The following is a 24,133-nucleotide window of genomic DNA, read 5'->3' as shown; positions in this document are numbered from 1 at the left end:
TTTTGTTTTGCCAGAAAAGCAGAAGATCGTGTGGTTGATGGCGTTATAACGAGGTCGTAAAGTAAAACAGAAATGGCTCTCGAAGCTAGAGGATTGGTCGATGGGGTAAAAATAAGTCGTCAATCAGCGGATGAGATAGATACTTCTTCCTTTATATTTTTTTTCTTATAGGACCACCTGTTGATTTCCTTTTATTTGACGTTTTAATCGACTATATGAACGCAAGTAGCCTTCTGTTAATACTCCCACACATAACGCTGCGATATTGCGGGGGTTTGCTTTTAAAAATCACAATTTTTGTGTGGTTATATCACACCCTAACTTTTTCCATTGTTAAGTTTCACAATCTTGGTATATTTTGCATTCATAATTTTATTTATAGTCAACGTAATAACGCTTTAAAAAAGTGATTAAGGTGACTAAGGTTTCCAGGAGTTGATTAGGATGATGTAACCGGTTAACGCCTATTCTACTGAATAAATTGAAGCCATGTCCAATATAGGATTTGAGTGTCGTTAAAGGAGGATCATCAATAAGCGCTAAATGAAATTTACCTATCAAACAGTAACTAATTCTATCTATGCTTTGTTAAATCGTAGAGTTAATTAAACAATAAGTTTCCCTAACAAATTATGGCTAACATTATTTTAAATAGCTTTAAAGTATCGTATAACATAGATTCCATCATAAAGAATAATTCAATAAATACATATGCTGTTTGGTTTGATTAGTAAATGCCAGTAAAACCAATTTCTGAGATGAACTTAATCAATAATAATTTTGTATTGATTCACCCATTAAAATATGACATAATTTTTTGAAAAATAAAGGATAAAAATCTAATTAAGATATCTAATATTTATTTTCGTGATTTGTGGAGTGAATTTAAAAAGTATTTCGAGATAACGATTTTGAATGTCTTAAGATCCGGATCCTCATCAAGTGCTGCACATTTTATTGCACATCCTTAATAGATATAACCGGTTGCTAAGGGCAACCAAATCACATGTCCTGCATGGAAGGAGATGTCTAGGATTTAATGAATCCAAGAAGTGTCTGACAGGAGAAGCAATCAGGAGGGATCGTTTTTCAGAAGGAAAAGATCTTCCCTTCTATTTCGGACGACGAACTGTGTAATCTTTCACCAAAGACTTTCTGTTGATTATTATTTATCTGGCAAACGAGACAATTTATCTTTTCGCCTGTCTTGTTACTGTTCTCTTCCCCCCCCTTTTCTTTAGATATTTCGATCCTTACTCTAACTTAAACGAATAAATATATCTAGTAATTTTTTAAAATGGTTTTATATATTTCACCTTTTTTTTTAATAAGAAATTTATTTATTAGCGTACAGTTTTGTTCACATTTCTACCCGAAAAAAATCTTTATTTTTGTATAATTTATTACTTAATAATTTACTCAAACAAAAATTAATAAAATATTACACACGTTTTTGATGTACGATGAGTACTTAAACTTTCATACATAATTTTTTTTTAATCCTTTCTCCTTTCATACGTCATCTGAGAACATTTCACAACTCGAAATTTATGTATTAATTATTATATGGTTTTTATAAAGCAAGAGACGATAACGAACAGATTCTAATTTATTTATTTGCTGCAGATCCATATGGAAGATCCATTTAACAAATCATATTTCAGAAGAAGCTGCACTAAATTTAGCCCACTCTTTAACACTATACATAGGCTTTATTATCACTAGACAGATAGGAGCTAAAGTTACCTCTTCGCCCTTAACGCTTGTTAGTTTAGCTTGTTTCTCTCTTAAAATTTTAGTGAAACAAGAACAAAGAAATGTATTATATAACGAAAATAAACTATAAAAATTTACTAAGAGAATATTTTTAAACGAATCAACTTTAATATATATATATATATATATATATTTCCTAGTTCGTCTGTATGTCAGATCAATTTCTTAAAAATATATCGAGCCAAAGCATAATGAATTTTGTATACATATTAATAAAAGCGCTGAGATTTGATTGGTAAAGTCAGAGTGCATTCACCATCCTTCAGAATAGCGTAAATAAATTAATAAATGTCGCGCTCCTATCAGCTTCGTACAACCCATCTCCAATTTTCCTTGAAAGGCTATTAATTCAAGAATCTTCTTTAATTTCATTTGAGAAGAGGCATTTCTGAGAATTATGAATAACTGATGAGAAACGTCTATGAAGTTATCTAGATTAATAGAGCAACAATCATTTTACCCAAGTCTTCAAATATAATAATAGGAATTGTTTAATTTAAAGGGATTTATTATAGGTGCTTATGGCAGAATTGGCATTATAAATATTAATTCGAACATTAAATGTTCTCTATCAATATTAAGAGATTTCTAGGAGTAGTCATTATAGTCTTACATGTAAAATATAATTCAAAATTTTGATTGTTAAATAATAAATTTGTTTAATAATTAAATTGTTAAAATTGTAATTTATTTATTTTATAATTATTTTTAATTTTTAATTTTGTTTATCGTAGTATATAATTCCTGAGCTTCGATTTTGAATCATAAAAAAAACTATATATTTGCATTTAAAATTTGTTTAAAACTTAAATAAATACTTTTAATTCTTAATGTTTAATTTAATTCAAATAATTTTAAAATAATTATTTTAAAAATTTGTATTAAAATGTTCTATATATATATTTTTGTTCATAAAAACAGAAATTAAATATAAAAATAACTATTTTAATATAAGTAAATAATTTATAAATTTTTAAATATTCTTTTTATAAAACTGTATTATTTAAGACAATATTAAAAAAACATTTTAATATAAAAAATATAACGAATTCTTAACGAACTTAACTTATTTTTAAGGGAAATTTTATTAAAATTAATAATAAAATATTTTTTAAATTTATATAAATTCTGTTAAATAAATAAATAAAGTTTAATTTCTTTAGTAAAATCTTAACTTTTTTTTTTTGAAGAGGGGGAAAAAAGAAAACGAAATGTGATTAAATAAATAAAACATTTCTTCATTATTTATTTTTTAAAGTAGATTTTATGTACCGAAATTTGTCTGTCACATTATCAAATCTCTAATTAAAATTTTAAAACTTATATAAATTAAATAAAAATATATAACGAGTCTTAAATATAATCTTTAAAGAAGATAATCATAAATATTGATTAAAATTTACAAGATGTAAGTATACATTATCTATTTATAACTATTTGTCTAGTTTTTCAAATTTATTTTGTTATTAAACTTTTCACTTTAACTCTAGATAATCAAGACAGAAGTTAAAGCCTTGCATCATTAAAAATTTAAATAATAGCAACTTGATAGCCTGTTCAACTACATTCTCTCACTCACTCACTCTCTTTCTCCCTCTTCTTCTTCTTTTTTTTTTTTTCCTCTATAAAGTTTATTTTTTTACAAAAAGTTTTATTCTTTTTGAAGTCTTTGTAAACACAAATTCTAAATGGACTCTGATTAAATTCTTTTTTTTTTTTAAGTCACATTTTGCAGTTTGTTATATTTGCTATACAGAAAGTTCTATAATGGATTATGTTGTTTTTTGATAGGGAGTGACATAAACAACATCTCAAGAACAGAACGTCTGAGTGTTGATCTTCTATTGAATTACTCGGAAATCGATTTATATCCACTGTTTTTTTTTGTAAATTTAACATGTAAAATAATTTTAAAATATATTTTGTTTAATAAGTAATTAATATATTTAATTACTTTCGATGATGAGGGATCCGGGTTCGAATTCCGTTCGGTAGTGTGGAGATAGTCTTCATTCCTCACCCGAGTTAGTCAATCCTATTAAGGATCAGGCCCGCCTTTAATGGGTGTAATTGTGGCCATTATGTTGCCTACAATGTGCTGATGGCGTTAATCGATCGATCAATACTTTCGGTGAAAAATTTGATCAAGGAAACTTAATTATAATAGAACAATTAAATAAGGAATTAAAGAACATTAAGTGATTTCACTTAACTTATTTACTGAAGGTAGAGTAAATTGTAAATAGAAGAGATGCGGTTCAATACTCTGAATCTAAAATATTGGTGTCTTCGATTCACGAAACTTTATAAGATATTCAAATTTATATTATCGTTTAGGTAGAGACTACCGATCCTATATATAGGCCTATATTAATACATAGATTTATAATAGCCAAATTTTCAGTGTATAATTGCTTAATTTTCGAAATTTCTTAAGTTAAATTTACATAAAAGTTTTCTTGGTAAAACATTTCGTAAAAAGTACTGAAATCTGAATAGTAGGGATGTAAAAAATTCAAATTAAAATATAAATTTTATTAATAGGAATGTGTAGAGAATAAAATTTGCATATTAATTATTTTAAGATGTATGTAATAATAGTAATTTATTGTTTTTAAAGTTTATATTCTTTGTACGTTAAGTAAAAATAGTTAATAATTACTTTATTAGAATTTATGATGACTTGTTTAAAAGATAATACAATAACGACAATTAATTTTGAAAATATTTCAATTGCAGACTTTAAAACTGAATTTAAATAGAGATCTGAATAAATTATTATACAAAATATATTTGTAATTAACGTTAAATGCTATATTTAGTGTGTGAAGGATTCATTTGCTTTTCAGAAACAGAAACATTTGGAGAGAAACGGAGATATTTGAAAATGCTGTAAACATAAATAGATGAAAGCATGTAAGTTGTATTTCAATAAAGGTCTCATTCATAGATCTTCCTAATTCTGATCCCTTGACAAATATAATTAATACTAAATGAAATCAATTGAATTGACTATCAACTTTGCGTCAAGCAATTTGGACTTTTCGTAAAGAATTGTTGAAACCGACAGATGAGAATGAAGATTAAAGACTCTAGTAAATGGCTAAATGAAGATAAATTATTTTAAACTTATAGGTTTCGTGTATTACAGTGAGTAATAGTTTAATGCGTGTGAGATTGAACAATTTAATATCAACTCTACAAGCTAAATATAGCTAAGAAAGTTCAAAGTTCTCCAATTAAAATTGTCCCTTTTGAATATAGATTTAAAATTTCAAAATTTCGATCAATGAAACGGTCCCATCAATGAAACTAATTGCCAAAGATGAGAATCATGTGATTGAGTCTCTGAATAGTGTGAATTTGTTAATTAGAACCTGGAAGCTGTTCTGCTTTCACTGGTGTTAAATACATAATTATTTTCTTAAGAATTATTATAATGGATGGGGGGAAAAACAGAAAGACAGTCAACAAAAAGTAGAAAGCTTCATCCAGACATGAAAAAATGAAGCATCGTTGAGCATTTTGTGACTGCTGGTTTCAAGGAGAGATAAGTTTAAAGATCCCGAGTAGACTAAAAAGAATTTTGACAGCAGTAGAAAACTAAGTTCGGGTCGATCAATGATGCAGTTGAACATCAGAGATGAGTGCAGCCTGAAGTATGCCCTCAATACCAACGTTGGTCTCAGTTTCAACTCTTTGTCCAAAAGATATGGAGCACACACAAAAGTATGAAAAAAATACTAGTCAAGAATCCGAGTCAAGAATGGAGGTAACAACAACGATTATCTACTCTTTTCAAAGGTAGCAAAGATATTCTTTTCACACTTGATGTAATCATGAACGACGAGAGCTACTATCTTTTCCCACCATCCTACAACTTACTTTCGAAAAAACAGAGAAAACTCGACAAGAAAATATTGCACTGTAAAAAACAAAATTTGGAGAAAAGTTGCTGGCCTGGTTTACAAACGGACCAAAAGGATCATCAGAGCCATTTGTCAAGGTATCAAATGAGCCATAAACCAGGATACTTTTACCGTATAACGGAGTGCATTGAGAAGAAATTGGTCTCTTATATCCAAAAGCATTACTCAAACAACTAAAAATACATTTTTTTGGCTCGATCTTGGTCATTACGAACGTCAGACTGAAGATCGAGTTGGGCATCGATCTTGTGTTCAATGAAAACAAGTCTCCACGCCCATCACAATTTTTACCAATTGAATAATTTTGGGTTTATCATAAAGGATTGGTCTATGCTAGTGCATGCAAAATGAAGTCGGGGATTGATTAACAATATGAGGAAAACATTGCTGAAGTTCCAGCTATTGGTCAGTTTCATTCGCGAGTTCATTCTAGTCTTTCGCGCTGGTAAACAAGAACCCAGTACCATTTAGCGTTACAAATTTGTTCCAATATATTATGTTACTCGCACGAGTAGTCTTATCATTTTACTTTTTGCCCGTTTTTTCCCTCGAATACCTTAGTTTAAATAAATTATATTTGTTATCTATGATTTTAAGTTATATTTCGTTCTACATAAATGGTTATAGAATGTAACGGTATCCAATGTCGTAATGTAGAGAATTGATCAGATAGACTTTAAATTTCGGATAAAGTTAAAATTTTTCCTGGTGAATATTTTGTGATGTTAAAAAAAGGCTCATTATAAAGAAACTACATCCATTCTGTGATTAGTTATGGGCAAAAAGCATACAAAATTTGCCATGATTATCAGTAGTAGATTTGTGTAATCTTCATATCCAATAATATCACTCCAGAACTGGTCATTAAGTGTTTATATTTTATCGTCTAGAAACAACAATCTATATAAATATTTGTGTGGACTTAGCTAGATTATTATAGGCCTAATAATGAAATTTTTTGTTAATCATAACTATACATAAAATTATTGCAGGGAAAGACTTTATGAAAATCTTACAGTTTAAATTGTCTTTGTCTTTCCTTCGAACTAGAATGACGTTTAAATTAATCATCAAATTTGATTTTACGACACTGAAAATGCGTATATAATAGAAGAACCTGCTCTTTTGCTTTAACATTTCATACAAATTACAGAAGATATTTCCATGAATATCTTAATACGTGTATGATCGTACATAAAAATACATATATAGGCTATAAATGGTCATACTAATACTGTAAATTTTTGACACTCGATATTATTTTACTTGTAAAATAGTATTTGACTAGTCGTATATATTAATATAGTAACCATCTTGCCAATATGATTAAGTCATCAATTCTTTAAATTTTGGATAATTCGATGTACAAAAAATAATCCAATATATTTTGAGATCGTGGCCTTACGCCTTTCATTGCAGTTGAATATTCTTTCTGAGATAAATTTACATGTTTTGAAATTTTTCCAAATAGCATAAAATCACTATTATACGCTATGTGGTTTGCTAAAACCATAATTCATTTCATAATTATCTATACCTGAAAGGGAGGCAACTAGCAAGTGTTTTGAGTTTGAATTTCTTTTGAAAAGCAGAAAATTCAGTGATTAGATTAGTAGAAGAATTTTTTTTATGTTATTCATTTAAAAGAAATTATACTTAAATTCATTCAAGTGTTTTATTGTTATTCGAAAGTAATTATAATGCTCGAACTACGGTCGTCGACCAAAAATCCGACCCGCATCACTCGTTAATCTGGCCCGCAAACATCCCTTATAAATTATAGAAATAGAACTACTTTAATATGTATGGAATATACGAACTATTGTGACACGCCTATCTACGACTTACGCGAAATTTGACCCGCCAAACGAAAAGTTTTGGCATCACTGATTTAAGCCATAAATATAATTATTTCCTTAAATTCTTAATAAATACAGATTTCAATCTGTCACCATTTACTAGACTCTATAAATTATAACAATTACAAAAAAACAAACAACAACTTGCGTAATTTTCCCGGCCAAACTTTAAAATTGTGTGTGGCGCCATCTTTTATGCGATTTTTATTTTAAAAACTTTATTATTATTTATTACTATTATAAAATGGTAAAAAGCTTAATTTTGAAGGTACGGATGAGTCTTTTTATTTTTTTTTAATTGTATATGCTAATAACGAGTAAACTCTTCATTAAGTCCGACCCAATTCGAGATATCATACAAGACACCTCTATATCTCCCACCCTCGACTTTTAATCACGAAAATTTAATAGCAACAATTCCCTTAACACAAACCTTCTTGCAAAGATAAAAAGGCGCAGGAGCTTCAGCTCCTGCGCCTTTTTGTCTTGCAGCTTCCAAGTGGATGAATTTTCTTACATCTCTCGACGTTTCAAAATCTTGGGGGATCATTTTTGACCGATCGCCATACTTCCCCTCTGTTATATAAAAGAACTAGGAAAGTAAAAAGTAATTCCTTCAGATTTATAGTATGTAGAATCAGGAAGTCCTTTCGGAATTTACAATTCTTTAAATAAAAGTTCTTATTTAGAAATCACTGATCTGATCTGCTTTTCACTATTATTTTTTAATGATACAATGCAGCAACATTCATTTCGGATATTCATTTTCTGGAATAACTGCTTAATTGGAATAATTTATATTTTTATTTCGAAATTCTATTAATTTTTTTCGAATGTCTGACTTTAAAGAAAAAGCGAAAACTTTTTGAAAACAAAGCGTACAGTACATGAGAATATAATTGAATTGGTTTGTATTGCATTATTGTTAAAAATAATTATGGAACATTGCTACATAAATCAAATTTTATTAATTCTTTGTGTTGCAATGATCACATAATATCTATTGATTTTCAGAAATTCGATTACATTCTCAGATTTGAATTTGTCTGAACTTAATTAACTTTCGCCGTATCGGGGCAAGATTGTGAAATTTTATCATATCTCTCCGATCAACACAAAGACTATTATTCTAGCAAGTAAGCAAGCGTTAACATCTTAAAATTTTACAAGTTTACTAACGAAACACTATAATTACATTATTAAGGTATTATTACTTTAATATTTGGCAAGTTCATGGTGACTATTTTGAGTGTTCAGTGCTAGAAGTGCATTCCAGTGCATCCCTTAGTTTTCGTACAGGCTGAACATGGCGGAAAACCAGTTGTTTGTTAGACCCGTTATGTTACGGCAGTTTCAATGTCTTTAGCTACTCTGTTAACTATCTCGTAGAAGAGGAAGACCAGGAGAACACGACAGTTTTCTAAAAACAAGCACAGAAAGGATGTTCTCATCCAGGAACTATTGGTTATACAGGAGAAACTATTCGAGAATGAAAAAAATGTAAAAAAAACAAAAACAAAATGAAGATATTTATTGTATATCTAACAAAGGTAAGAAAGATATACTTAAAATAAAGATTTTTAAATAACCAAATTGATATTCTATACTCATGCATATTTTAATTTTAGTTTTATAACGCAGTGTTGAATCATAAAAAAACCTATCTGTTGTTAGCGGTAAATGTACCTCGGGATATATTTGAAGTTCAAGTATTATATCATTTGAAAACACAATTTCCACTGTGTAAGTTTCATTCCTGGTTGACGCCATTTTTTAAACTAATATCACACTGACTCGCCCGTACTGGCTCTCCACTTGGTGCTCTCTGAGGCGACACTAGGACGCACCGAAGTAACAATATAAACAACACTACTTTTAGTTTTCTCTACTCTTAAACAATTCGGTGCGTATAGTGAACGGTAGTGTCTCGACGGGAATGTGCCTATTATAACATATAAATTTTAAATGATTGCATATCTACGAGACACAAACATATATATTTTTCTGTACAAGAATATGTTTCAAGTAAGAAAAATTTTAAATTTCGAATATTTTTCTTTAAAAAATAACATAAAGTTTTGGTTGGAGACGTTACTATTTTAAACTTTTAAATGAGATTAAAATGAATTCCTTTCTAACACACATACACACACAAAAAAAGTATTATCTTAGCTATTCAACAACTTACCATTCTTTCCTCAATTCTAGTAAGAGTAAAAGCATACATAATAAGTTCTTTCCGTGGTAAAAACAGTTACCCCACATAAAATTAAGCATATTAAATTTGAATATAATTAGAAAAACATTATTGCATGTGTACGGGACCGTACGATAATCATAAATTAAAAGTATATCTATCTCAAAGAAAAATCACTTTATTGCTGATTAATGAGCAGCAACTAAAACGATTTCTTATTCATTTGTATTTCACATGGTCAATGCAGCTACGGATCATTTCCGTAATTCTTTTTTTTAAATCACGAAATTAAAATTTATTCAAGTATAAAATGCTACATTAATCATTGACTGTTAATAAATCCAATTTATATAATTTTTCTTTTCCTAAAGTAGATATTCAGTCTTTCACATCTGTATAAATTCATTATTAAAAATACACACATATATATATGTATATATGAAAATAACTTTTCCTTTAATTCTAGTAGAATAACTTTAATGACTGTTCTAACTGACAGACTTACAAAGATGTATCTAATGAGATAATAATCGAAAGTGCATCTAGTCGCATGCCGGATTGGATTTGTATAAATTAATGACTAGTAGTAACCACGCAAAATTTAAACCACGTATAAAAGATTATAAAGAAGATTAAACTCATCCATCGAAAGCTAATCACTAATTTAAGTAAGCAATTTTAATTACAATGAAATTAACAATGTTAGCAATTAAGAAAACAATAAACTTATCCAATAAAAGAAATACAATTTCTATATCACACCACAAAAGAAAACGAGAAAGAACAAAACAAAAATACAAAAACACACAAGAAAAACAAAGGCGTAGTACAGTCTTTCACACAAGAAAATAATAGTATTACTTACTAAATGTGAAGAAAAATACAAAAATCTAATCCTCACTTATAGGCTAACTTTATCAATTTATATATCTTTTTGTTTTTTTTTTTTCCTGTTGCTGCAAAACTACGGAGCCTGCCCTTTACTCTCTCCACTTGTTCTCGATAGTTAATTGTACTACAAAAAAATTATGCCACGTAAAATGTCGTTTATATAAGGGATTATCAAAAATGCATTAACATAACATTCTTCGAAATATGGACAACACCTATCCGGAGAAAATACGATTAATTCTCTGTTATCAATCGTTCAAACCGGCTTCCGCTACTTCGTGACTCATGTAAATTATCACGCAAAGAAATAAGCGTGATTGCGAATCGCCTAAAACGTATTTTAACCCCACCAATCGTCATCACGTGATTGGCGATTATCCAATATGGTCGAAGCGCGTGCTACGTCTGGTGAAAAATCGAAAGTGCCCGTATTGTGCGTCTCGAGACGAAAAGCGCCAACGAAATTCCATTAAAAATCGAAAGTATCACGCGTGCGTCGCACGAGGTCATTTCGAAGGTCATGACGTCATAACGAAGCCAATTTATCGAATGAAAGAAATTAGTTTTTTTTTTTCTTTCTTTTCTTTTTAATTTTATTTTTTTCCGAACAATTTTAAAGAATAAGAATGAAATTAGTGATTTCGAAACTTTCCAATTTCACTATAAATTTAATGAAAGAGAATCTTTTTTTTTCCTTATTACAATATTTTATTCTATTCAACTTCTTTTCTGCATAGAATTCGAAATTATAAGGTTTTATTCATAAAAAAAGGGGGTAAAAAAACACACACACACACACACACACACACACACACACATACACACACAATACTTTTCTCATATATCTTCTATATACACGTGATAGGATGAGATAGAAAAGAAATTGAAAAATTTAACATCTGTTGTTTTTACTGGCCTAATTCAAATATTTAATAAATTCTATACGTATTTTTTCTTTTTTTTTTTATATATTTAAATCTTCCGAGTTACACATTGAAAGTAATATAAATATAAATATATATTATATTATATATATATATATATATAATATATATAATATGGAATATTAATATTAAAAAAAACATTATTTTTAAAAAATACTAGAAAAACTCGATATAGAAACTCACTGGAAATATTTCTTATTATTCTTATAACTTAATAATTATTTCCTGTGAATGCAGTCACTTCTTCTTCCAGTCGATGAAATATTTGAAACTGTATTCCAGAAAACCGTTCTATTTCAGATGAATACTGGGAAATCGTGAAATTTAAATCGATTGGTTTGTTTGAAATACGTCATAAATATTTTCTTCCGTTAATTACGTAGACAATTATTTCATTGGTTATATTTTATGACAAGTAAATTCAAAATTTTAAAAATTTTATTTTACTGTAATATAGTTTAATTCGTTAGATTTTATATATTAAGAGATAAAAATATTTTTAATAATTAATTTTTATTTTGGTTATTAATTTTAGTTTGACAGCTGATAATTTATTAATAGATAAAAAGAATTTTTTTTAATATAAAAATGATCATCTATCAAGTTTTAATCAAGAAATTCCTCGAGGGAAAAAAAGTAAATAAATTTTATGTTTATTAATTTTAGATCTAATAAGTCTTTTTTAATTAAAAAAATAAATTTTTAAAATATTTTTATTTAAGTTTTTTCTTAATATTCTCTAATTATGAAAAACGAAAATATACTTTCAGTATTGATACTTGTCATTCGTTTATGGAAATTTCTACTCATGTTAACATTCAATGAGCAAGTAGTTTACATAGTTATGCTTAGTATAAGATTATGCAATGCCCTAATCGCCTATAGTACTGAACGATATATTTTAATAATTAAAATTTTAACTTTAAAAAATTATTTATGTTATTCAAGATTTATACGGATTCAATCAGCAAGATTTTCAAGAGGAATTCGTGAAAGATGCGGATATCTATTTACTTATGTATAGATCTCATTGCTATCTAACATGGCTATCTTTTATGCTGGAATATGTTAGAAAGGTTTATATACAACCTTCAGTAGGTCATCTTGAGAATAAATTTCCTATATAAAATCCTACAGAAATCCTATTAAACACCGACAACTTATATAAAAAAAAAGTAATGTTATTTTTTAACAATATAAATGTATTTTAAATCATGTAATTATTCAAAGTTAAAATTAGGAATTATTTACAAAACAATATTCTTAATTCATATAATAATTTTAGCATAAAATAAAATGTTTTTATTGCTAATTTTTCGAATTTATAATATTTTTTCTTAACGTGATTTAAAAATAATAAGAATTAAGTATGAAATCTCACAATAATACGCTTTTTTAAAATGAAAAAAAAAACCATCATAATAAACCGTATTGTTCGAAATAAATTACTCTTTATGACTAGTAAAGCAATTATATATTATATTATAAGCAATAAAACGATTCTTTGTGAGAGGAAAACATATTTGTTTTGATTAATATAAAGAGTTAGAATAGCTTCTTAATTAAATAAAATTCATAGAAAATCTAATAAATGGATTCACTTAACTTGAATTTTAAAAAATACTGGGCAACTATTAATCAATAGTTCTGCTTCAAATATAAAGAATGTGACTCGTATATTCTAAAATCTAAGAATTTATATATTGTTATCATTGTTAACTGAATATTCAATGGCAAAAGCTCACTAAGGAGAGCTTCAATGTCGTGTTAGTGCATATCCAGGCCCTACATAAAATCGATTTAGTCTGGTTTCGAAGGTGAAGTTCACTCTAAACTTGCAAATAAAAATACTTAATAATTTAAATATATTTGCATACGTCGATAAAACGACACAAAATGGATTACCCCATAATTCATTGCAGATAATCACGTGATATTTTTGGACTTAGAGAAAGTTTCTTGTCGTGTTTTTTTTTTTTCTTTTTTCTTTTTCTTTTTTTTTATCATCTTTCTTTTTCAAAAACTGTTCAATCTGAAGTAGCAAATACCCTTTCCTAAAATAGACAGTTCTCCAATAGGAAATGTCCAAGATGCTATCAAAGATTGTTAGCTCAGCTTGGAAGTTGTTGTGGATGTTATAAAGCGTAACAAACTCATGTTACAACATTGGTTCAGTTGTAAAACTCAACCATCTTAGTTTTAAGGAAGAATACTCTGCAATATCTGCTTCTCGGTGTATTTTTAGATTGGTCGTGAATATTTAAGTGGTAAAAAGTGTAAATTGTCTTTTATAAACTTTTCATGGAGATACACTTAGAGCTGGAATTTAAATTTAATACTGTTATCATGAATTATATCAATTCAAAATATTGGTAAATTATATATATATATATATATACATACCACCAAGTAAAGAAATTTTATAATTATGTGTATACTGTTCGTTAATCATATTATATATAGCCTATATATATATATACTGAAGAGAGCATAAAAACTAGACAATGTTTGAGGTCCTTGTTGGAAGATGGACATTATTGAAGTTTGACTGTATTTTAAGTTTTAAACTCAAAGTTAACTTTGGAAAATTTATAATAGTTAACATAAATATATTTATGTTGTATAAGAAAGAAATTTCGAAAAAAAGAACTCTTGAAGTGTATTCAATAACAATATTGTTTCAGAAGGAAAAAGAAAAAAGAAGAAAAAGTTGTTTTGAAGGTCTTACTAGGGATAAACACCGTTCCTATAAAGTTCCAGTGTTTCATAGAAAGAAGAAAAAAGAAACTCTCAGGAAAAGAACACATCTCGTTGTAAAAGAAATTCTAAAATCTTTTGTGTAGGGCTTTCTAAATGGGTTGATTTTGCATATAGTTCTCTATAGGATGCATCACACAAAAACTAAGTTTACATAGGATTAAGTAAATTTTATAAAGAAAATAAAAAAGAATACTAAAAACGCATTTTCAACATATCTAGTTTCTCTTTTCTAAAATATTTCTTTAAAAAATAAACCCTGTATAAACTTACCATTATCGATTATACATTTTATAGTTCTATAAAATAAGTTAAATACATTGAATGTTTGCCATCTGCCTGGCTTCTAAGAAAACAATTTTAAAAAGTATTCTAAAAGATGTATAAATCACATGATGTATGAACTATGTACAATCTATACATTAATATATCTATTAATATTAAAAATGAAGCTATTCTGGCTATAGAGAAAATTTTACTTGGAATCACTACAGAATGTAAATAGCTTGGTCTATGCAAGCGTATATTTTTATAAGATATAATATGCTATGTTATGGCATTAACATTTATGCTCCAACCATAAAGTTTTTGTAAGATACTGAAAGAAATCAATATCACAAAAAAATGACGTCAGACAGGGTGAGATCTTTAAAAGACCCCTCCCAAGTCTGAAAGAACTCGTGTAGGGGGTGGAGGCAATCTGATCGATGTTAAGGTGACAGTAATGAGCCATTCTAACTCCGAATAAGCTTTTAATAGAGATTGATTGACTTCGAACATGTACACTCGAATGTTATCTTGGTCTAGGTTCTAACCGTCTAAAATTTGCCATAAATGGAATCTAAAAAGAAGGATTTGGTCTATTAAGGAACATAGAGAGATCATTAAGTTGTGAATTTGTTACGGAAGGAGGTTAGCATGGAAATTAAATGAGTGTAGGGGCCGGCATATCTATCTATTATACTTTTTTTTTAATATTGTAGATAAATCTGGTTTTCGTTTGGCCGGAGTGCTGCAGTAAATTACATCGTCAAAATTCCAGTTAAAAGCACATAAATAGCATAAAATAATATGTAAATCATAAATAATGTCACCATTTCTACCGGATTTTTAGGGTATGTTACTGCAAAAACAATGTTTAAAAATCATTAAATTTTATATAAGTATCTTAACATCCGTCCCTTTTATTTGGCTAGACTTACATCTCCAAAATTTAATACCTACTTTAAGTTTATATATAATTCTCTCATTATTTATGATCAAGGAGAATTATACTTATATATTGAGGATTAAAAAGATTAAAAAACATGGAAACTATAATTTTATCTTGCACGTTTAGAACATTCTGGTTGACACGAAGACATCCTTATTAGAAATATATAGATGCATCCCTGGAGGAGAAAAGACGGATAAAAACACGAATAAAGATGAAAAATGAGAATGTATAGTGAAAATTTAAATAATTGCCGACAAGAAATAAATTATGTAAATATGTTAACATCTGACAGTAAGATAGAATATCTAGAAATTAATCCCCACATGATTGGCAATCTTGAAACATGACGATACATGACAATAAATTTCCAATAATCCTTAAAGATGAGAATAAGACACAAAATCCAGACATAATACTCCGTACGGGAACTGGAAAACTAAACATTTGCGAGGGAAATTTCTATAAATCAAATTGTTGACGTAATTCAATTGAAATACATTCGCTTCTATCGAAAGTAAATATGACATTAAGCACTTTATGAAGTGAAACGATTTCCCCCCTTCTTTACTGCTGAAGGTATGTTGAATGTTGTAATCAGCTTCACGGATGTAAAGTTCAGGTTTAAGTAAAAATTTATTATAGAAAAGAAGACAGCTCACGTGGTCTCCTATTTTACAATTATTATTTTTATACAATAAACAAACAAAAACTGTTTGCGGTTAGAGTTCAATTACATTTTCGTGTTGCTAAAAGTACATAATGAGAAAAATATGCAGATTTAAAACTCACAGCTTTAACATGGGAACAATGTGGACATGTCCAGGTACGACTAGAATATTAGTGAAGAATATGATGAAGTGGTGAATATGTTATTCATAAGGTGTAAAGATAAAGCGTGTTGTCGTGCATAAGGTGCTAAAAATGGCGAATGCATATCGTGTTATACAGCTAATACGATGCTAGCTTACCATATAAATCAGAGAAACACATTAATTAAAATTGTATTAGTGTATTCTATGCATTTTGAAACTAACGTGACATACGAGAAAAACAAAAATAACAAATTAGATATTAGATTCGTTTTCTAACGGAATTATTCTGAAATTCCTCTGTTATGTATCTGCTTTGATTAAAACCAAAACAAATGAAGTAGAAATTGTCCTCCGAGGATCACTAACCAATCCGTTAAGTCAATTACGTCCTCTGTCATTAATTCGGCTAAGAGTTTTCGTGACTCGTGTCACGTATTCGTCACGAATAGTCGGTTCGTTCGATCGTAAAGCTTATGCAGTCGGTAGAAAGTTTAGAAAGTTCTTATCGGTGTTTCCAAAGAGATCTTTAAGAAGCGAAAATCTGGAATCGATTTCTGGAATACCTCGGATTTTCTAAACTACGATAAGTTTTCAGCTTTAGAATTTTTGATTCTATTTCATAGTAAAAAGTTAAGGCTGGATATCGAAATTTCTCCAGTTATACTTGATGTTTGAATGATATAAATTCTGAGTTCGACATGTTGCCAATAAAGGAGCCGGTAGTAAGACTGTAGACGAGTATTTGGGTTTTTTTTTATATTGAGAAAAGTATGAAATGAATGCATCGATCAATGTGATGGATCGATCTCATTGATCATTCCTAGATAAATCCCGGTTTGAAGGGTCCTGAGTGGAATTTTTAAGAGAACTTGTGCTGGTTTACTTATGTACAAGGTCTTTAACGGAAGTAATCCTAAGAGGAATACAAAGTGATAAATTATCTTCTCTCCCTAAGATTATGTGCACCTAGAGCAATTTAATAAAAAAACGCACGACTCTAAAGTCTACTTTCACTTAAAAAATTTTTCTGTATTACCATTCGAGTGAGAGATTTTTTAACCCTCTCTAAAAACATCACCATTGCCACACTCATTGCACATTCTAAAAGACAGCTCAAAATGTTTTATATGGAAATTTTTATTCAATATATTTAAATTTCTTGATAAATTAATTTAATGTAATATTTTAAACATAAATTACTGATAGAAATGATAAATCAACATAAATTTCTTAACACGATTTCTTATTCTCAACTTAAAATTATTATAGGAACATAACACGCATTAAGATGCATGTCCAAATTTAGGATATTGAACATTACATAAAGTAAACAATGGAAAAGCCCTGACTATTCAACTAAAAATACCGATTTCATCGTTCGGTTCTCATATAAAGAAGATAACCGTTCTCTTTTTGAAAGTTTGCAAAGAGGCCGCAAAGAGAAAGCCGAAGAATCTCATTATATTTATAAGAAACATTCGATATAAGAGAATTGCCACATCAGCATGTTCATGCACACAAATGTAGCAAACAAATTCCCAAAGAAGCAGAATGTGTCCATGGAATTGACAATGGGTTCGCCTTCCGGACTTACCTTCAAGAATTCAAATAAAGAAAATTGGGGGCTTGTATCTGGAGGATGGATAATTTTTTGGCAAAGAAGAAACAAATTGAATCGGACAAACCTGCTTTACGTGACAGGAACACTAGATGAGGAATATCATTAGATTCTTACGTTTTTTCCAACGTAAAGACAAAGAAAATTGAAATTTGTTTCGGACATGAGGGAAAAAACTAACTTTGGACTTTCTTCGCAAATGAAATTTACCCTTTGATTCACGGTTTGTTCTTGAAAATGTGAAGAACTCACGGAGTGAATGATTGATTTTTGTAATCCTTTTGAGGATCTGAGAAAATTTTTGACAACAGTTCAATGATTGCGAAATCTAACAAATTTAAACTTCATGTTGTACGAAAGTAATCTAAGTATCTAAAATTCGATAAAATATAGAAGTCAACGTGACGTCGAGTCATCCATGAAACAGATTTTCTATAATAATTTTCTAAGCTTTTCGCTCCATAAAAGAGCTATTTAACCCATTATTTTCTTCTAACGGTAGAATTTTTACATTCATAATGTATCGATACGTCTCATGTGGCGCCATTTGTATAAAAGTCTTAATAAGTAGACAATTTTAAGGATGATACTTTGCAATAACTCTTGTAACAAAGATCATAGAATCAAAACACTTAACGAATAATCGTAAAAATGCCAATAACTCTAACAAAACATACTTTCCATAATATTTATAATTTTAAAACTCTCGATGAGTAGTGTAAGAGTCGTACAAGAAAGATAGAAAAACGAAAGGAAAACAGGGGGGGAAGAAGGAAGCTACTGATTAGGTGGTGCTTTGCTTCCACTAGTGTGGACAGGACAAAATGAACTGTCACCAGACGTAATTAGGCGAGCAACCGGAGTTATCGGCTTAGCGACTTTTTCTCAACTCTTCCCCCAAAACCACCCTCCCCAACACGTCAGTTCCTGGGAGAAAGTTAAGGGATGAACCTCGAACATGAAAGGAAACCCTTTAGGATACAATCTAAAGTGTCACGTGGCCGACTACTGTACTTCTTACATTACAGTTCTTAGATGTAACTTTATACTATCATTAGAAAAAAACACTGGTTAAGTAATTTTGGTTGTTTCCTTTCTTTCCCCAATTAAAATTTGTAAAGTGGTTAAAGATCGAAGTGCTAGCGCAACTAGATGAATATAAATGTGAAATTCTAAAATAAAACTTTATATTTGTTAAATCCAATTTAATAAAATGTGAGATAATGACATCTACTTCTAATGCATCTGAAATTAATCTCATAAATACTTTAAGCTTTATGTAGACCAATAAATTTATTTATATTGAATAAATTACTTTGAGAAAAATGAATATTTACATTTCGGTGCCTTAAAAATTTTTTTAAACTGCACATTAATTAATTATTTACAAAATAAACATTTGCTGAAAAGTTTTTCAAATGTATTTATGTTAAGATAATTTCTTGACATGTTTATATGTTTCTTGCCTTTTCTAGAAAGCTGATTATCAGGTTTTTAGAGATTTTGTTTGGATATGCATGAACTTATTACAGGATACTTTGAAGATATATATGCAATTCGGACATTATACATTAACAACTTGTTAAATTAAAAAAAAAAAAGATTTCAATATATATAATTAATTTCAACCTTTACTACATAAAAATAAATTATAAAAAAAATATAAAGTGAGATTTTATTTATTCTTTGGCTTATAATATCCATTAAAAATGCTTTTTAAGAATAAGAAAATTTAAAATCTAATATTTACGTGACGCGAAAAATATTACATTAATGTACAATTACCAAACACTTAGAAAAGATTTTTAGAAAGAAGAAAATACGAAGAAATAAATGAATGCTTTTGTCTGGGATTTAAAAATTAATTTGGTAAAGTATGAAGAAATCCAGACTCAGGTTAATGTACGTTTACAATATTTGAATATCCAAAAATTCGTCTGGCATAAGGAGAAGTTAAAAGCGTAACCTTCTAATGACGTAACCGGGGAAAAAGTAACATCTGCATAATAAATGGAAAGAAATAAAGTCATTTGAAGTAGAAAAATGTTTATGGTGTCATTATTCCTACCCCTTTTATCATTCTATCCCCTACAAATATATGAAAGCAAAGCGCTCAATGGCAATTTCAATTAACAAGAGTCACATTAATCTTTATTCAACAGTATAAGGAATAAAAGACGAACGAAATCGAATTATCCCCATTGAAGGTTTACGGGTATAGTTATTGTTTTCGTAGTAAAATGTTTCCATTTATTTTTGTTTAATAAGTATTTTCCAACGGCTGCAATTTAACTCGTTTTCTAAATCTTGTTTAGCCACTTTTATAAGATTTTCTTTATTATTATTTATTTATTTTTTTAACTGTAGTTCTGTGCATTAAGGTCTTTTAACTGGACCTATCCGGTCTTGCTCTTTCAGGTTTCGAGCCTGTCTAGTGTTTTTGAGGTCTTGTTTATGACTTCTACTTTCGAGTTGTGAATCTTAAGTAGGACACACTCAAATCTGATCATCTCACTTTTTACATTTACGTTCTAGAATTTTGAAATTTTGTAACCCGAAGTGGCATTTTTAAGCGATTTTTAAATTTAGTTTTGAAAATATTGAGTTATATCGCTATATCGCTTTAGAGAGCTTCTTTATAAGATTACGTTTATAAACTCTGATAAAACTACAGATTTTTTCAGCTTAAATTTATTTAGAAATTAAAGAAAAACTATTATTCCAAAGTTTGTAACGAATCTATGAAAAAACGATTTATAAGACAATTGCGACTGTAGTTTGTTATCTGAAATAAACAACAGCTTAAATGAAATATTTTCAAACAGGTATACGAAGTTAAAGCACAATTTTCGTTCAAACATAAGAAAATAGGAGAAACTGCCCCGCAGTAGAAGGACCAACGTTTAGAGGGTCCTACGTGCCTTAAATAAAAATTGGTCAATTGCAGCTGTATAAACAGAGTTAGGTACAAGCAGAAATTCAATACACACGACAAAGAGCAGGACCGCTCTCTTTGGTTTCTAAAGATCTTTAGTATTGAACCAATAGAAATGGTAAACCCAAAACAACTTTTCGCTTTCATATTTTCTACTATTAGCATTGGCGTGGAGTGAGCAAATTTTTATCTCCAGATATTTTAATGCCTAACTATTCGATATGGGAAAATTTTTTCCATATTTCTGAGCCAATTTTTATAATACAACATTTTAAACAATTAAGATTTTGATATAAAGGTTTTCATGACTTCTTACGTAGTTATTATTGTAATTACTATTGTTAGAAAAAAATTTTAAAATTATCAATAATTGCTAACTATACATTACGTATAAAGTAGCAGGGGGGAAATGATATAGTAGGAAATCAGCACTGCTTTTACCACATGATCTCAGTTAAAGGAAATGTGCACCTGCACAGCCGGTTCTGGTCGATTGAGAGGGTGCAAGAGACACCTGCGAAGTAGTCAAGGCAACCTGAACAGGTAAGCTAATCATTAAGAAAAAGATGTCAAGTCAACAGAAAGGACGATGGCCTCTTACTACCGACAAACTTTCATCTTTCAATCAAGAAGGAATAAAGGCGCGATTACGCAATGCTTAAAAACAGATTATATCTTATAGAGGTCCATAGAGGGTTTGAGAGATTAATATCTTCAAGATCAATCGAATTTTGACATGTAGCGCGGTTATAAAAACGAGAAAAATAAAATTTCTCTAAAGAATCACAAGGGAAATAACCATTAAAAAGTATTGTTAGACGTCTCAAGCTATTTTTGCTCTTTTAAAACCGTCTAGAATAAACACGATTTTTTCGTTTTTTTTTTTATTTTAAAGCCTTTTGAATTTATTTACAATTCTAAATTATTAAGTAATAAAATAATATCTGAAATCTTAAGGGCGTTAAAAGAATAAATTAAGGTTTAGATAATATATATATAAATAATTAACTTTATGAAAATTTAGTTTTGTAATCTACCTAAAGGGATTTCGATGTCAATGTTCTTAGCCGATTTTTAAACAAATCGAGTTTGGCAACTTTCACTTTTTCTTTTATGTTCCTCTCAAAATCACGTTTTATGATTTTTATGCTGAATATTACAACTGACAAGAAATCGTGAGAAATATATTAAAAATATAATAAAAATAAAAATTAGTCACGTTATTATTTATTCAGAACGAAAACGAAATTGATTCATAAATTTTCATAAAATTTTAATTTTTCTTATATCGAAACAGTAAAGATTAGAATCGTGATAATCTTCTCGATATAAAGCTTAAGAACCTTGAACTTTGTTTCAAAAGATTGCTCTTTGAGGCCTCTGTATTTTGCTGCAACGCCTACTACCAATACACTGTCGATTGTTTCTGTACTGTAGACGTGATAATCTCTTCCTCGTAGGGTTTAAATAACATTCTTGCAGTAAAACTGACTGAAATGACTGAAAGGTATCGAATGGTATCAAACAAACACGTTAAACAAAAAGTTATAAATTGCCCGGGGATTAACACGTGCAAGGTAATGTGCAGTTTTAGAGAAGTTGTAGTCCTACCCCCTCGTCATCGACGTAAATACGTCTGAAATCCGGTCAAGGACTCTTTATTAATACTGGCTGAGTGTAGGGCCTCATCAAACATTGGGTGGCCAGTCACGAAATCAGAAGAGAAAAACGAAGGGGGGGAATCATAGTTTGTAAGTTGTCAGGGTTACATTACACGAATTCGGCGAAATTTGATTGTTGAGGAACAGAAATGCAGAAAAGGATCGCATATGTCAGTTCGGTTGATGTGCATGTCACCTGATTCGACATTATGTGCATATATATATATCAATGTTCGTTTCAATTTACTATTTCTCCCTTCGTAACACAATATTAGAATTAATATAGCGTTATAACGATTGTGGTGAGGTAGACGATTATGTGCATCACGCAATTTTGTATGACGTCAAAATTAATTGACCATATTATCCATTCTTTCTAGAAGGCTATAAATAACGTATTAATATACAATTTTCATATTTTGAATAAGGCACAACATTAAAAAAAAATCGATTATTTCATTAAAATAATTGCTTTAAAAATCAATTTATCAGATACGTAACTCCATAAAAGACTCATAAAAACATACGTTTTCCTCGTTTAAATTTACTTATTATTAGGACAGTTGGTAAAGCCTTTTAAAATATTATTTTAAGCATATTTTATTAAAATTATATCAAAGTTATAGTTCATATTTTTATAATTTTAAATATTAAATAGATTAAAATTTTTATTTTTTTCGAATTTAAGTTTCTTACTTTTAATTTTTAATTTTCAATTGAAGAATATAAATTTTTAATTATTTAGAAAAAAAATCTAAATAAAGATTTATTTGTGTCATTATAAATCAACTTACTTTAAAAATTCCATATTTCTTACAAGAATTTATTTATTTATTTATTTATTTATTTTTAGAACAATTTATATAGCCTATATATTATATTACTGTACTTCTATACTACGATATATAGGCCTATATTTATAATTTTAATAATATTTAATAATAAAAATTTGAAAATTACAAGAATATGATAAGGATGTTGTAAAATATTTTGACGACAATGAAGATTTTCATAATAATAAAATTTAAATAACAAATTTATATATATAATAAACGTTGAAGTTAGAATAATTTTAAATAAACTTTTGTTAATAATAAGATGTTGGTCTCGAAAATAAATGTCAGGTGACTTCTTGAGAAGGTCTGTAAGTTGTTAGTGTTGTATATATTACGATAAAAATCTACGAGGTATAATTTTGGCATTTGTAACCTTTACACGAAACTCCCCTCCAAAAGAAGAAAAAGGAAAAACATTTATATATAAATTTTATTATTATGAAAATCTTCACTATCATCATCAATTTTCTTAATGTAAAATTTAAAAATATTTACATCATCCTTGCAAATTTCTTTTAATATAGACTTTATCACTAATATTTCTTTCTGTTACACCTCTTGTAATGAACTAAGGTTCATACAATAAAGCATTGATTGATTGATTGATTGACTATTAATATTGCTTTTCTTTATTAGTGAATTTTTTAAATAATATTTAATGTTAATTTTATTTTTTACTTTTAAAATAAATTACAAAAGTAA

General features: G+C 28.5%; 1 protein-coding gene and 1 long non-coding RNA gene across 2 annotated transcripts in view; one reads left to right on the top strand and one right to left on the bottom strand.

Annotated features, from left to right (window-relative positions):
* Window positions 1-24,133, bottom strand: part of LOC136979195 (semaphorin-1A-like) — a 264,778-nt gene that overhangs the window by 113,644 nt on the left and 127,001 nt on the right. The gene's annotated exons all lie outside the window — the stretch shown is intronic.
* On the top strand, window positions 12,132-12,775 carry LOC136979167 (uncharacterized). The gene is made up of 2 exons (XR_010881351.1): window positions 12,132-12,232; window positions 12,545-12,775. It is a non-coding gene; the product is annotated as an uncharacterized lncRNA (long non-coding RNA).

The sequence above is a fragment of the Centruroides vittatus genome, unplaced genomic scaffold (genome assembly GCF_030686945.1).
Source record: "Centruroides vittatus isolate TY-2023 unplaced genomic scaffold, ASM3068694v2 contig_595, whole genome shotgun sequence".
Classification (NCBI taxonomy): Eukaryota; Metazoa; Arthropoda; class Arachnida; order Scorpiones; family Buthidae; genus Centruroides; species Centruroides vittatus.
Note: the sequence above shows the minus strand (reverse complement) of the source record. Positions and strands in the feature narration are given on the sequence as shown.